Raw genomic sequence first — 17,500 nt, 5'->3', positions numbered from 1 at the left:
TGCATATGTATACAGAGAGAAAGAAATGTAAAAATCAGGAAGAAAGAGAAAGGGCAAGGGCTCAGATCTCTGATCCAGAGAACGAAGCTAATGACTCCAAAGGTTTTCATGAAAATTGAACCGGAAACTTAATAACCTCTAATAGAATCTGGGATGGGAATGGCGGGCGAGGGAAGTGGAAAGAAAAAAGCACACATGTAAAAATTATAATAATAATAGTGATGGTGATAATGATAGTAATAATGATAATGGTGATGATTGTGATAATAACTGAAATATTAGTAATAATGATATTGATGGTTATAATGATAATAATGATACGAATATTGGTAGTAATAATGATAATAATAATAATAGTGATAATAATATTGATAATCATGATAGTGATAATAAAGATGATAGTGACAAGAAGAATGACGATATAAAAAATAATAATAATGACCATTCCGATACGAGCACAATACTGCTCCAAACTTCCGATTCCGATAACTGATTAATAAATGGATTTTGTTCATAAAGTATGAGTTTCCCAAGGCAACTGCAGGTCCTGAAAATAACCATGAAATATAATCATTGCAGATATCGGAATCGGACTCGTAACGGAATCGGAAGTTTAGAGTAGTATCGGGACTCGTATCGGAATCATTAAAGTTGTTGGCATCGTCGAATGACAAGAGGAGAACTATGTCAAGGAAGTAGAGGCCATTAGTCTAAAAGTTCACTAGAAATGTAAAACGAAGGAACAAACCAGTACATGCTAAAACCCAACGAACACCATAACATAACAGAGTCGAGGAAGAACGAAATATAGAACATGGAAAACAGTGTAAATAGGTGTCGGTAAGCATACTAAAGGTGAAGTAGAAAGCGCATATATGACACAGAAGCGCAGAGTCAAAATTCTCTTTGGATGAAAACTAGCACAGTTCCCATACGATGAAGGGGGAAAATCCACCCAACAGCAAATCGATGAATGTTGCAAGTATATTATGCAAAATTGTATCATAGGTAATTAGAGATATGGATGAACCCCCTAACAAGAGAAAAAAAAGTACTAGACTTAGATTTTGGATCCAGAAAATGAAATGCAAGCTTCCCCAACTTTAAAGACAATTCTCCAGATACATTTTAAGATAGAAACGAGTACACGGAATGTACGTAGTTGGACTTAAAAAAGTATATATAGTGAATCACAAGGAACTCGGGTGGAACCAGGCACAAGATGCTGGAATGGATCAAAGACATCATGGAAAGGAGGAAGATAAGACCAACAATTCGTGGAGAACACTCCAAATAAGGAAAGACGGCAAGAGAAACTCAGTGATCGGTGATGTCTCCGGTTGTGTTTCTTACATATAGGAATGATTCAACTGAAGAAATGGAGTGCTACCAAAACGAATAGGTAGACAAATAAGATAGATAAATGAACAGATTAATAAGTAACATGTGGTTAACCAATCGAAACTTTCGCATCAGCTGTAGACCAAATATATGACTGAAGTCAAAGATGGCGAGTAGATTTTCTCGCCAATATAGTATAATTAAAGGAAAAGCCAAAACAGAATGATTATGTTAGAAAGTGAAGAAAGGTAGAAATGGGAGATCTGATAAAACGAGTTAAAAGATTTTATCTAAATGAACACATAGCCAGTATTGTCATGATCTATGATAAAACTAAGACTTTCATCACATTGACCTAGATAGAAAAATCACGAATTACATACAAGACGTATACAGCACTGATAATGAGAAAGATGCATCTAAGCCAAATGACAGTCTGTGGGAATTGCCATGAGAGTAAGAAAAAGAATTGGAGAAACTATAGCTGATAATATAAAAAAAAATTGAGAATGGTCAAAACTGATCATCATGGAAAAAGGCGTCAGATTTAAGCGAGCTATAGGTAAAGGGAACAATGTACTGGCGTCAAAAGTAAAGAAAAAATGTAATAAAAGTTATAAGGAAAGAAGTGTGCATAAACTTTTGGTTTTCAAAAAATAATAAGTTAAACGGAGTACACTACCAGCAGAGACACCCGATAAGAGCTAACTTGTGAATTTCCTCTATTGTATGCTCAAATGTCCAAAAATACACATACACGCTAATATACAAAACATACGAAATATACAAAAGTACACGTACACGCTAATACATACCCCTACACAAAAACAGTAAAATTAGAGCACTAAGACTTGCCCATTGGCTACGAGATCAACTACACCACTTCAAGACAAATTAAATGCTATTGAATATATAGAAAAAATACAGAACATTGAGATATTTATTCAGAAATGTAAAACTTACTGAGGTGAATATAAGTAGATAAACAATGCGCAAGTACATTAACACCTACATACGTACCCGCGCACGCACTCCCAAACAAGCAAAGACACATACACATACAGTACACTGAAGGACCGAATTCACGACTTTTTCAGAGTGTTGAACTTTCAGAAACACTACAAGTCGTTATTGTCCCCCTTGAGGAAGAGGATGGGCCTATGCTGTGTGTAAGATCACAGCATTACCCAGAGATTGGATTATACGAGCTCTGAAATCTCGTCTGAGAGAGTAATTGTTATCGTTCATGATTACAACACTTAATCCAAGACATATAAACACACACACACTCACACACACACACACACACACACACACACACTCACACACACACACACACACACACACACACAGAGAGAGAGAAAGAGAGAGATTCGTGAAGCGCTCCGTATTTTTTGCGTCGCGACCAGTTCAGAACGCCAAGCGTTCGATCACCGAAGAGGGGTGAACGAAATGTGTATAATTTAAAAACAAACATATATATATATATATATATATATATATATATATATATATATATATATATATATATATATATATAATCCAAGAAAACGGCTAGATAACTCCCTCCGATTCACGTTTAATTTGACAATCGGCGGCGAGTGGATGGTGACTGCCGGAATACTAGCCCCATCAAATCCTTTCACCACCCTGTCTGTGAATGAAGGTAAGGAAGAATGAGGTTTTGCGGAATACTAAATGAGACAAGAAAAATTTGTATTTAAGACCTACTCAGTTATAACAAAGCATAAAAAATTAACTATTGAGAATTTGGCATTTGAAACATAAAAAAAAAACAGAAGCAGAGGAGAGTGATGAATAGGGAAGAACAGCCATGTCATGAAATATAAGAAGAACACGTGTGGGAGTTTTGATAACTACGAAAAGATCAGAAATGCACGTCAAAGTAGATATACAAAGTGACAATAAACATTCAGTGGTGAGCAGATTATTGTTATTTTTCTGGGTGTATACCGTTCTGGTGTGGTGATTTCAGTATCCCTTTGCTCGACGCTGCCGTGGAGACCCGAGGTCGGTCAGTCACGTGTTCTCCAAAAGAAGAAGAAGAAGACGAGATGGATGACTAGAAGTGGAGGTGGTTTAAGGGCGACAGAAGACACAGGAGAGAAGATCACTAGGCCAGAGACTGAGGCCATTCAACAAACAAGATAGTTGCGGAGGGTGGAAGTGAGCTCCGCTGGGTGTTGTCACAGCAGTGGCATTATGCCGTGGACACCGATTCCTGCGTTCATATATGAACTGTTGCAGACCACCTGCTTGGTTGAGGTCCGAGCAAGACCCAGCCTCGCAAACCACGAAAATAAAGGATGGTTGGCAAGGTGTGGAAGGTTGCCAGAAGGGGAGGCGAGGCGGCGTGCCTGCGGTAAAAGGTTGGAGGAGGGCTTGGCAGAGTAAGAGCGCTGCAAAAAGAAATCGAGGAGCAAGAGGAAAGAGAAGCATAATGAGAAAAGAGAAACTGAGAGAAATGTTGGGAAGAGAGAAGAAAATGGAAGGGAGTGAAGTGACAAGTCCAACGCTGATCACAGAAGCAAAATCCTCCTCATGACGGTCTTCACAAAAGAAAAAAAAAAAAAGAGAGAGAAGGGGCTGGGGGAGAAATTTCGTAACGAAGTTGATAAAGAATTTGGAAATGGAGGCAGGCATGTAAACATATGAATGCAGCAGAGGGGGGAATATATGATATTGAACACCGGATATCTGGATTCCGGAAGAGAGAGGCAGCCGAAAGGCTCTTCGACATAGAAAATAGAAATGAAAACCATGAATACGGACAAAAGAGAACGTTTGATCAAGTATCTCGATGAATAATGAAAACTGGGACCTAGCAAATGAATTCAATACAGAAGCAAACAAGGAAAGAAATATATATATATTTTTACGTAAAAGAAGAATTTAAAGAGGATAATAAAGAATGTTATGTATCATAATCTAGCTGGATTAATCTCCAAGTTCTTACGGAAAGGAGACTGAATAGAGGGGAACAAACTGGATGTAGTATGTACAGTGGAAACAGAACTTGAAGAGAGGATGTGGAAAACGATAATTTTACCAGGTTTTAATCTATGGAGAAGGGATAGACGTGGACGTCAGAGTGGAGGGATGATGAATATGCAAGAAGAAAAAGAAGGATATGAAGAAATACTACGAGATGCACGAAGAAGAAATAGAGATCATTGATGCCGAAAAATTTGAACCCTTTCGCCATTTTACGGTTTTATTACTTATTCTAATTGCCGCCAGGTGAATTTATTCAGCTGACTATAACCACCGAAAGAGGTCCCTTCTATGTCGTTCCCTTCTCGTTTAACATTGCCGCTTCATTTTACAACTCTGTAGTCATCCTAGCTACAGCCAGACGGTTTTATTCAGCCGAGAGAAACCCATCGCTGCAAAGAGGGACTCGCACGGCAGTAAGCTTGATAGGAGTAACATTAACTGAAACGAAAAGAAAAAAGGAAGTGGGTGACACAGCAGTCTGCCTCCAACACTTGAAGGAGTGGTCAGACATTTCATGTTCGACTTTCGCTTAACGAGGCTCGAGAAAAACAAAACGGCAAACTTTGTAATGTACCACCAGAGAGGAGTGACCACATTCTCTTGGAGTTGAACTTCGTGATAAGTTACGACAAAGAGGAAGAGAAAGAAGAGTATAAAGAGGGCAGGAGAGTTGAGCTATTCCAGGAAGAGGGAATGGGAACACATCATGCAAAGAAGTGACGTAATTTGCCAACGAGAAAAATTTCCATAAAAATGCAGTGAAAGAGTGAATAGATACAAAAATCGATGAAGCCCCAGCAAAGACTTAAAGAAAATAAAACAAAAAAGAAAAAATAGAAAAAATAGGCTTGGTTCAATACCCGAAGGAGGAAAGCGAAAAAATATATAAAAACGTTTTGTCAGGCATAATTGACTATATATATATATATATATATATATATATATATATATATATATTTACATATATATATATATATATATATATATATGTATGTGTGTGTGTGCGTGCGTGCGTGCGAGTATATATATATATATATATATATATATATATATATATATATATATAATATCAAGAGTAAGGAAAGAGCAAAATCCCTTTACAAAGAAATTAAAGGTCCTAGAGATATCACATGGACGCAAAGAAATAAAGAACAAGAAAAAAGAAAAGAATACAAAAAGTATATATATATATAAATATATATACATATATATATATATATTATATATACATATGTATATGTATATATATATATATATATATTATATATACATATGTATATGTATATGTATATATATATATATTATATATATTATATATATATATATATATGCATATATATATACATATATGTATATGTATATAAATATATATATATATATATACATATATTTATATGTACGTATATATGTATATATATATATATATATATATATATATATATATATATATATATATACATATAGAGGTATTTATTTATAATTCATCACATATGAGAAAATAAACGATGCACGAATTCCTGGACGCTAATCTCAACGAATCCTTCAAACAAGAGGAGTATCTTCAAGAGGAAGGCGAGAACAGGACAAAAGAAAGAAGACAGATGAAGCTGTCAAGAAAAGATGTCTGAAAAAATACTCAAACCAGAAGTAAAGAATCTGTGAGCTCGAACGTGGTTTTATACTGGTTTCTAAATAAATGTTAAGAGAAACTGAACTACCCTACCACCTTTTTTCCAAAATTTGTTGTCAAAAGATAAAATCTTAAAAAAAAAAAACAATACAACTAAATAGATAAATAAAAAAAAATGAAGTAAAAGTAAAATAACTATGGACCAGTTTCATTCTCGAGCGTTTTATACAAGACATAACGAGAAACTAACCAAGAAGAGATGAACTAAACAATTAGAGAAACATTACTGAATGTCAAAAAAGTAACTTGCTATCAGAGCAAGGAAGTCGTGTGTATCAAACTCCCTATCTTTAAATATACATACCACCTTTTTCCCCTTTTAGGGGGAGCAGCCGAGTCAAATCACACACACACACACATTTAAAACCCTTCAATTTCATCACCTCTTCGTATCCACTCCTCCGTTCACACGCGACCCTGTTCACACTAGCGGTTTTAACCGCGGCGGTTCAATTACAATGCATTTCAATGGAGGCTTTCACAGTGAATCGCGCAGTTTTTTTTTCTTGACTATGCGGTACCGCCGTGGTATCCACGCGGTTCAAACGGTTAGTGTGAACAGAGCCTAAAAGCCTCCACGTCCTCCAGCCTCACACCCTTCGCTCTGTATTTTTCTTCTGCGAAGTATAAAGCCAGAAGATGGTATGGAAGAAAGATTCCAACAAAAATCCCATTAATTGTTTCACAAACTTTGATAATGCTTAAAAAGGAAAACATTCGACAACAGACCACATGAGAGGCTGCTATAGAAGCTGGGAATCAAAGGAAGAAATTATTGGACTGAATAAGTCACTTTCTGGTTGGAGAGAGGGAAGTTTTCCAGGCAGATGACAATCGGAATGCTTCAGTAACCATCACAATCCCCCGTCATTTTTTTTTTCATGACACAGGTAAAAGAAAAGACATTTGTATTAACAAGTTTGTAGTTGGTGAAAAAAATAGATAAATAAATGAATAGTAATAATAATTACGTCGGCCTTTACAGGGAGACTTAAATAGGCCCTTTGCCTGGAGCTAGAAATAACAGATAAGATACAAATTATACAGTGATGAATATGAAAATGAATTGAGTACAAGCCATGTAATTAGGCTCATCCTATGCACACTATATATGTACATATATACAAAGAAACCTCAATCATAAGCCATGAAGGTCTGCTCTTCAATCTTAATGACCTTTATCAATAACCTTTATACCTTATCGACTTGAAGGTGTACAAATGTATGATACAGATGTGTCAATGAGCAGTAGAGCAGCGCGTGCCACTCAGTGTGAGCATCATGAGAATCTGCACCTCATCCACGCTATTCAGCCAGCACCTCTGCTCACTGAGTGTGCGTCTCCAGCCATCCCATCTCGACCTTGCTCTCGTGTGACGTCGGCAAAAACCTAGCAAAGACCAAGCGTATATATTCTGGAATGAATATCTTATTCGTATATGTGTCAAGAATATTTAAAATGAGGCTGAAATCGGATTTGTAAGTCGAGTGATTTGTCATCAGAATCTTTTTATAATGAAATTTTTTCACATCATGTATGACAAGTTTTGATTTCAAACTTTATTTCTATTCTTATATTTTTCATAAGGAACAGTATGTCTACAGATTCAGTTAAGTCGTTTTAGCTTCTTGATTTCACCGTAAAGAGGCATTCTATTAACTTGTTAACTCGTAAGATCTCTAAAGTTATCAATTAGCCAAGACCCAAGATTCAGTCCGATATTGTAAAGTAGATACTACCGCAGCATGAATAATTTTACATCTAGATTAATCGGCATATTAGTATTAGCTGTTCTGAGCGCTGCACATTTGTCGACTACCAATAATCCTGCGGCTACGTGTAGTTCAACCTCTGATATTTCCGTCACCTATATATCACGTTTCTAAATATGGACGTTTCTTTTTTCGCGGAATGAAATATCACATATTTCTATTTCCAAATGCTTTTTTTTTTTTTTTTGCATATTTGGTTAATAAAAACAATATTCCGCGGAACGAAATGCCTCATATTTCTATTTCCAAATGCTTTCTTTTCATATTTGGTTAATAAAAACAATATGTAAAGATGCATCCTACATTCAATGCAATAACCATTTGACACACGCTCTTTGCTACGACTTTCCAAGAATCACCACGTCAGCTATGACCAGAAGTATGTGCAGGAGAACCAAGAATCCAATTGCCTTTTCCTCTCGTACCAATTCGTCTAAGCATGCATGGTGCCTCATCCCTACCGTGACGTTCACAATCGTGCTGCTAAGACACCTTTGGTGCATACATACACATTCTTAATCATCCTTGACGGTATTTGCCCAGCGGCAACCGGTAGCTACTACGTATCCTCACAGTCCGATCACATAAGACAAAATTGACAGAATCGGTCTCACCTAAACGCCTCCCACCGTACGCTCCTCGTAGCATATTGCATTTATATATGCATATATATATATATATTATATATATACATATATATAAATACACACACACACACACATATATATATATATATACATATATATATATAATATAATATATACATATATATATATACACACACACACACACATATATATATATATATACATATATATATATAATATAATATAATATAATATAATATACAGGTATACACAAATCTATGGACTTTACTACATGCGATCACATCTGCGGCCACTTTTTTGACCACGCGATTGGTGAAGATGTTTCTACCTGGTTTTTACCAAATCTACGACCTGATTAAGGTCACAGTTTCTTGTCTCGTTTATATCCAGTTGAAAATCTTTATAGTAGTAATGTACCGACAACAAATTTAGACACAGCGAATTCTAATTTATAGTTTCTCATGCATATCTATTGTGAACAAAAGTAGCTTAAGAACTGAAACCTAAGGCACTCCACTTGTTATATTTCCAGTGAGAAAATTTGCCTTTCACAACAAAATGGTGTTTATGACTGTTTACCAAATTTTTAATTCTATGCGATGGAAGTTTAGTGAAGTGTAGCCATCCCTACTATAAGACGGTATCATAAGCTTCTCAGTCCTATGTTTGAAGATAGAGGCATTGTAAAGTTCATGTATATATATATATATATATATATATATATATATATATATATATATACATATATATATATGTATATACATATATATACATACATGTGTACAGTATATATATACATATGTTTATATATACATATATATACATGTTTATATATACATATGTATATATATATACATATGTTTATATATACATATATATACATGTTTATATATACATATGTATATATATATATATATATATGTACATATATTTATATATATACATATGTATATATCTGTATATATATATATATATATATATATATATATATATACATATATATGGATAAGTATTTTTGACAAATGATTTGGATGATGGAGAACATAAACACAGGGGAAGGCACGGAACCCTAAACCCTCTAACGTTTCGTTCGCGTAGAACTTCTACGCGAACGAAACGTTAGTGTTTAGGGTTCCGAGTGTTTAGGGTTCCAAGCCTTCCCCTGTGTTTATGTTCTCTATCATCCAAATCATATATATATATATAAATGTATATATATACATGTATGTATATACACACACATATATATATATGTATATATTATATATATACATATATATATGTATACATATATTTATACAATATATATATATATATATATATTTATACATATTTATACATATATATGTATATATATATATATAAATGTGTGTATATATATATGTATATATACGTATATAAATGTGTATATATATGTATATATATATATATATATATATATAAATGTGTATATATATGTATATGATTGAAGGTGAAATAAGTTGACTTGTCGAAATGGGGTAATTTTACGCCTTAACGTTTCGCCCCGCCGGGTCTTTATCACAACGCTTTGTGATCAAGACCCTTCGGGTCGAAACGTTAAGGCGTAAAATTCCCCCATTTCTCCTCGTCAACTTCTTTCACCTTCAATCTTATTTGTCATAATATAGTCAATATATGTATATATAATATATATAAACATATATACATATAATATATATAATATATATAAACATATATACATATATATATATATATATATATATATATATATATATATATACATATACATGAATATGCATGATAAATCACATAAACTCGTGATTCTAAATATGCGGAAAAACCACCAAGGAAAAAGATAAACTGATGACCAAGCGCTTTCGTCTATTCAGACATCCTCAGGGTACATGTACCCTGAGGATGTCTATATATATATGTGTGTATATATATATATATATATAAAAATATATAGAAATATATAAAAATATATATATATATATATATATACATATATACATACACATATGCATATATATATATATATATATATACACATATACATATATATATATATATATACATGTATATACATATATATATATTATATATAATATAAATGTATGTATATATATATATTTTTTTTCATTTCCGTTAGTATATCTCAGATCGTGATGCATTTTTTTATATTTAATCATTTCTAATATAATTACCATATCAATTTGACCTTCGAAGTTGCTGTATTACATCTATCAGGCCTTGATGCTTTCAGATGTCATATCCACAGAAATGAGGAAGTTTCATTCCATCGACTTGTAATGATTAGGGTTCATTTTGAGCTTTTTCGTTTATGGATTCGATCATGAACATTTGTCTAATGTACAATGTCCATTTTTTTAGTTAATTATTAACAAATATCACTGGGTCAATATAATTTCTAACATTTTTTGTCTATCTTTTGATATAGCTATAAAACTTTTATTTTAGTTATTTCACACACACACACACACACACACACACACACACACACACACACACACACACACACACACGTATACATATATATACACATTTGAATACATTCATCTTAAAATTTACAAACCTGCGTGAAGTGATGATTATTGCGATATGACTGCCGAATGAATTAGAATAGTATGTACTAACATCATCAGCTAGTGGATTCTCTTAATTTGTCTTTCTTTTTTTTTTTTTAACTATAGCTGCCTCTTATCAAAACGTGACTTCTCCTTTTCCATTACTTTTCCCACTTGTGGTACTTGTATATATATATATATATATATATATATATATATATATATATATATATATATATATATATATATATATAGATTGCCTGCGTGCATAAATTTCCATTAAAGTATATCTGCTGAGTATATTATTTCAGTTTTCTCAATCTGTTTGGAATGTTTGCATGTATCTAAGTTATGTCTGGCTACTTGAAACAGAAACTGAATTAGTTTCCAACTCCTTTGCGAAATTGGAATATCCTACTAGCCCAAGTTAGTTCCTGTGTATAAAAAAAAATCCATTTTCTTTTTCTTTTTCTTTTTTCAGCGTCGGTTTGTTGTCTTTTTCACTCTTCTCATCTGCCTGACATCGCATTCATTTTTTTAGCATCGCTCAATATTTTAGGAATTTTTAATACAACATTTCACTCTATACATGGTAGTAATGTTTCTTACTTATGGATTTATAACGTATTTGACTTTGTGTACACCTATTGATACAGAATTTCTCCTGAGTGTTTATTCAAAATTCAAACTATTTTATGTACAGTTGCCTTTGCAGTTGGCCTACATCTCGAACATTTCTACATCCTGAGAGCTTCTGCCTCTCGTCGTTTCTCATCCGGTTTGTATTCACTGTGAAGAGTTTTCCAGTACAGACGTCATCATTTCCCCTAAGGATCGTGAAGGCTTGGAATATTCTGAGCCTCTGCGTCGTTAGTTAGTCAACGTATTCAAGCATTACAAGTAGTTTTGAGTAATTCATGGGTATACTCTTTCTAATATATCACTAAAGTCACTGAAGAACCTTATCTAATATCATATTCCAAATATGGACGGACAAATGGTCAGTAATGCTTGTGTATCATAGACCTGAAATTTAATTTGCTTTCTGTAAGAGAAATACAATGTTTAGATGATACAAAATCGTTGATAATGATTACATCAAGACTCCATTTTCGTTTAAGGTTACAAGTAAAATCTTACATTTAATTGATGGTGGAAAAAGAAGTCACGGGTCTAGTTTTGAGTTTTTTAGTTTATTCCTGACCGGTTTCGTTCTATGCTTCTTCAGAGCGAATGTGAAGCATAGAGCGAAACCGGTCAGGAATAAACTCAAAAACTCGAAACTAGACCCGTGACTTCTTTTTCCACCTTCAACTTGTCACAATGTCCCATAATTATATATATTTTTTTTATTTGTGTACCCAGCGTCATCCTTTATTAGCCATTTTTTCAGGCCATTGCGATAGCTTGTATAAATACTCTTCAATCATTAGATAATTTTGAGTGATTATTTTCTGTTGCGTACAATATTTCATACCCAAAAAATGCCCACGATATGCCATACACAAAGAGAAGTGGCGCAAGAAAAAGACCCTAAGGCACCTCACTCCAGCCACCATTTGCCATTCAGGACAACGTATTGTCTACAACTGTATGACTCTATGCTAATCTATCATAGTAAACTACTCTAACCCCATGTTACGCAAACTTTTGCATTACCAAAACCCCTGTTCAAGTTTAGATATATTCAAAATTACACTATTCTTTTGCCATAGTTTGGTACACTACATTGTGAAATTCGATTAAGTAGTTGTGCAAGAACGTTTACATTTGAAACTGTGTTGGCTTTTATTCAATAGTCAGTTACTTTCTGAATGATGTTTGATGCCATCTCTTGTGACTGTTTTCGTCAGTCTTTATACGATCGAAGTTAGACTCGGGGGTCTGCATTCCCCTGGTTTTTGCTTTTCATCCTGTAGGACTGTAGGACTAATTACTAATTCAGTGATAATTTAATTTCTATTTTGTTTCCGTTAGCCTTTGATGTTCATTTACCGGTAACCTTAACTTTGTTTATATCTTTCCAAGTGTTTCTATTTCAAAGTTAACTTTGAGATACTTCAATCAGAGATGGAGAAATAATACAGCTCTTTGCAAATACCTACATTCAGATATTAGAGTTGACTCTTATGAGATACTAACGGAAGCATACAAAATTGAATAATTCTTTTACCACTATTGTATTTTTCATTTCTTTTCGAGTTGTTGCGTTTTTTGCCTTATTTTCAAAATTCTTTGGGTTATCAAATAACTTGCTGATAACCTTGACTGTTAATAAATTTATGAAATTATCTTTTTAACTCGATTAGGAAGAAGTGTTTGTTTAAATCTAATGTAAGTATGGATTATCTCACTATGGTTTGCAAATTTCCACATCTAAACATGTTTTCCGTCGATCCTGTCAACCAGTCAGTAAGCCCTAGCTCTTGTAGTGGTTTTTATTAGGCTGTAGCTTAAACTTCATTAAATTTTGGCTAGTGTTTTTACGAACTTCATTGATCATACTTTTGCAATTCGTTATCATTAGGTATTGTATAGCTTAATGTGGATTCTTTTGCACACTGAATGGTCACCAAGAAATTCTGTAAAGTGGCTCAGCATTGTCATTTCTTGTGTTGCCTATTAAACGTTTGTGTAACATCGATCAACACTCATACTAATCCAAAGACCTAGAACTTGGGTCCCACTACGAAATCACGTAGTCCAAACACACTACCATATAGCTATATTTTTATAATGTGATTTTTTGCTCTCCACGTCACACTTTTTAGAACCCTTTTCTTACCTAAATTTGGCTACGAATTGTTGTATATGCCACGTCCCATAACCAAAAGCACGTATTTAGAGTACAGTAAGCCAACACACACTGCAAAAGAGTAGTTAACGAATGGAATAGACTTAGTGACCATGTGGTGAGCGCTGGAACAACTGATTGTTTTAGGAGAAGAATAGATAACTATATAGACAAGGGTGACAAATGATAAAGGACATGAAACTGTCTAGTTTAGGTCTTATGGTCTCTTGCAATCTCCTCCATTCTTATATATATATATATATATATATATATATATATATATGTATATATACACATATATGTATATATTTATAAATATATTTATACATATATATATATATATATATATATATATATTATTTTCTTGAGTTCAGAGAATTATATGGCTTCTTTAAAAGTGACTTTGACCATATGTGACCTGCAGCGAACTACATAATGCCCAACACACACATGACCCGGACCAACATGAGTGATTTTCTAATTCGGCACCCCATTCTTTATACTGACATGATCCTTCCCTTATAAGGATACGAGCCTCTCTTAGAATCTTTTTACCATAACCTTAAATCTGAATAGGCACCTCTATCAGTACCCTATAGGAAAGCACCAATGACATCTTTGACGGGTAAAAGTAAACCAAGTTTAGTAAAATGAACAATTTTCTTTCATCCATGTATCCTTTCTCATCTGTAGTATTCTCATGTGAAAGTATTCGCACGTAGAATGTTTTTACGCTCATTTTCGGTCAATATTGGTGTTCTATAGGATACAGTTACGAGTATTTCGCCTATACTTTACTCTTCATTATGTTCGTTTGTAACGTACGCTGTACAGTACAACTGTTCACTAGTGACGACTCGGCCTAATTGAGTCATTCGATCTGTATTAGTTTTACTGCAACTTTTTCTAGTACTGATCTACGCATCGCACTTGGTTGGATAAACAATAGTTATATAGCTTTAGCAACTGCAGAGAGTCTCTTTCTCTTTCAAATTTCAGTTGACTACAATCCCTGAAGAGAGACAGAAATGGGTGACGAACTATTTTTCATGTCCTGGAAACCACGTATGCGGAGGATAAAGAAAGAATCAAACAATCAGTTGTTGTCTCAACTTTCGTTGAGTAGGGACCCGCAGCCCCAGAACAGCAGGCAGTGATCCTTCCATAGATCTCTGGGAAGAAGCTTTGGATTGATGTTTTGCGTTGTATTAGTTTGGGATCGATCCTATGTCGCCGGTTGAGAGTAGAAGGAATGAAGCAGTCGCCGGCTGTCAGCTCTCCTAGTGTTTAAAGGTAAAGGAATTACAAAGTTGGCAAATAGAGATCTTAGGCACAATCCGGTGACTGAACGTCAGCTCCTCGAGGTTGCACCTCCAAATGGAAGTAGGGAATTTGACGAGATCTTCGCAGGGCCACCTCGCGCAGATACCCATCGTCGGTCCCTATCCAAAAGATAATTATTGCTACTGACTTGGTTCGTCGCGAAACTCCCTACCTATCATGAGACTAGGACGGTGCCCCTTACAGAGGACTTTGTAGTGTGGAATTTAATGAACCATGCCCTTGGTCCAACTCGCTGGCGGCAGAGTTCCAACTGCCGTCACCTCGACCTCCGCCGCAAGTAGCGACGCTCAAACTCGCTCGGCCAGCGAGCATCCTGCTGCTACTACTACCACCAATTGCGTATGTGGTATGGACCCTTCGTCCTCACGTCATGCCATGAAGTGCAGGAAGTCTCCGTTCTTCTCTGTTTTGGGTAGCAATATCTCCCACGATCCAGAACTTCAAATGCGTTTCCGAAACCATTAGATCTTTCTTTCCCTTCGGTGGTCTTCTCCTAGGTCTGTTGAACTCTCCAAGATAAGCCTTCTTTACCATATTCTTCTTCATACTTTTGAATACTTACCCAAACCATCTCAGTTTCTTCTTTCTTATAATTTCGATTATGGGTATTGTTCATATATTGTGATGATCCAAAGATGCTGCCCCAGGCAATTCAGCAGTTTAGCTGAGCTTAGAGCTGCCTTAGATCCGCGAAGAATTCGAACTCGTGCAAGAGGCCTTGAAGAGTTGGAAATCTACCTTTTAGATTTTATTGTTGGTCAACTTAACCGAATTCTCTTCACTGTTCATTCCCGGTATCTTACCATATTAGAGTCAGTTCGAATGTAATACAGTTCCAAGATTTAAAATTCACTTGGGTAAACACCTCCCTTTTTTTCGCTTGACCTCATTGTGGATCGAGATGTCCCCTGTCGACAGTTATAGAGAAGTTGGAAATAATTAGAGTGGTAATAAGAGTGATTTTCTGAGAGAGATTACCAAAGGTGGGTTTCCTATCCTTGAAGACTAATTGTACCCGCTCGAGTTGTTTGTAGATCCAAGTCCAGGAATGGTTCCTCCTTTGACGCCTCCCCTTCGTTTTGTGTGTGTGTGTGTGTGTGTGTGTGTGTGTGTGTGTGTGTGTGTGTGTGTGTGCGCGCCGTGTGATACAAGAAGCACTCCCAAGTCTCACACCCATCCTTTTATTTGAAGTTTGAACTTCTTCTCCTGAAGAACTACTTCCCCCAGCTATAACCTACTTCATTTCAAAATAGTGCTCGCACCTCTGATCTTCAGATTGACACGACTCACCACAAAAATAACGCGCTCTCTAGTTTTCTCAGTACCCTGCCCATGAGTTGGGCAATCTGTGCGCACTGGGATATTTGCTGTCGAAAAAGGAAAAAGGAAAATCCACCGGCTATGCCTTTGCAGCACCGACAAGCTAATTGACCAAAGATTACTTCCCTTTTCCTCTGGCCAGCTTCCGGTACAAGTCCCTTTCCATCTTATTCTTGCCCGCTTTCTCCCACCGTTTTAAGCATCTCTTTTACCGTGTCCTTCTCCCATAGGCTAAACGCTTATCCACCGGGCGGTTCAATGGATAATGGCTTGCAGCTCGAGTAGACAGACGGATGGATGGAGTGATGGATGCCCAGGTGGATTAGCCTGACCAAGATCATCTATTTCCACCAAAGTGATCATAAGTCAAACATTTCATTCTCTGTCCTCTTTCAATGGTCTTGTTTCCTTCACCCCCCTCCACCATTCTTCTTCTCTACTGGCCGTGAGGAGGGGAAGGAGGGGGGAGGGGGGGTTGCCTCAACTCTGAACCTCTCGGCTTGCCCGTCCCTCTCATCCCTCCTTAACCTATGACTCGGCCATGCAAGACACGTCGTGTCCGATCTATACATCATGGGGAGATTCCATGTTCTCCTCCCCTCTGACGTAGGTGCCACCCAGTATGCCTCTTTCCCTCTTCCTCCTCCTCCTCCTCCTCCTCCATCTCCTCTTCCTCTGCCGCCGCCGCCGCCTCCTTCCAAGTGTACGCCATACACTGACGCATACATTCCTTCCATTTGACGAACAGGAAGAAGACGGGGCACTTGATGTTGTTTCTTCGTTACACGGTGTACCCGTGTGTCGAGCACGTAGTCTCCTACTGAACGTATGTCCCATGTACATTCATTCCTCCCGGTAGCTTTGTCATGTCTTCCATGTACTGTGTAATGCACTCACCCGCTCGGCCCTAAGAAGACTCAGGCAAATCCAGGACACACAGTGCGCCGCCCTGGCACTTTGAGCTTTGAATACCTCTTAATTACGGTGACCCGGGTTCGATCCCTCAAACGATTCTCTAAACACATAGGGCAAAGGTGACGGT

General features: G+C 35.9%; 1 protein-coding gene across 6 annotated transcripts in view; it reads left to right on the top strand.

Annotated features, from left to right (window-relative positions):
* Nucleotides 1–17,500, top strand: part of Nmdar2 (glutamate ionotropic receptor NMDA type subunit 2) — a 671,980-nt gene that overhangs the window by 640,148 nt on the left and 14,332 nt on the right. For 4 of the 6 annotated variants that reach the window (XR_012967269.1, XR_012967266.1, XR_012967267.1 and 1 more), the window contains one exon: nt 16,689–16,813. The exons of the other annotated variants lie outside the window; for them this stretch is intronic. The gene's annotated coding sequence lies outside the window, so the exon portion shown is untranslated. The remainder of the gene's footprint in view (nt 1–16,688; nt 16,814–17,500) is intronic. 6 annotated transcript variants of the gene reach the window in all.

This window comes from Oratosquilla oratoria, chromosome 17, assembly GCF_046742065.1.
Source record: "Oratosquilla oratoria isolate Oo_2021 chromosome 17, ASM4674206v1, whole genome shotgun sequence".
NCBI lineage: Eukaryota > Metazoa > Arthropoda > Malacostraca > Stomatopoda > Squillidae > Oratosquilla > Oratosquilla oratoria.
Note: the sequence above shows the minus strand (reverse complement) of the source record. Positions and strands in the feature narration are given on the sequence as shown.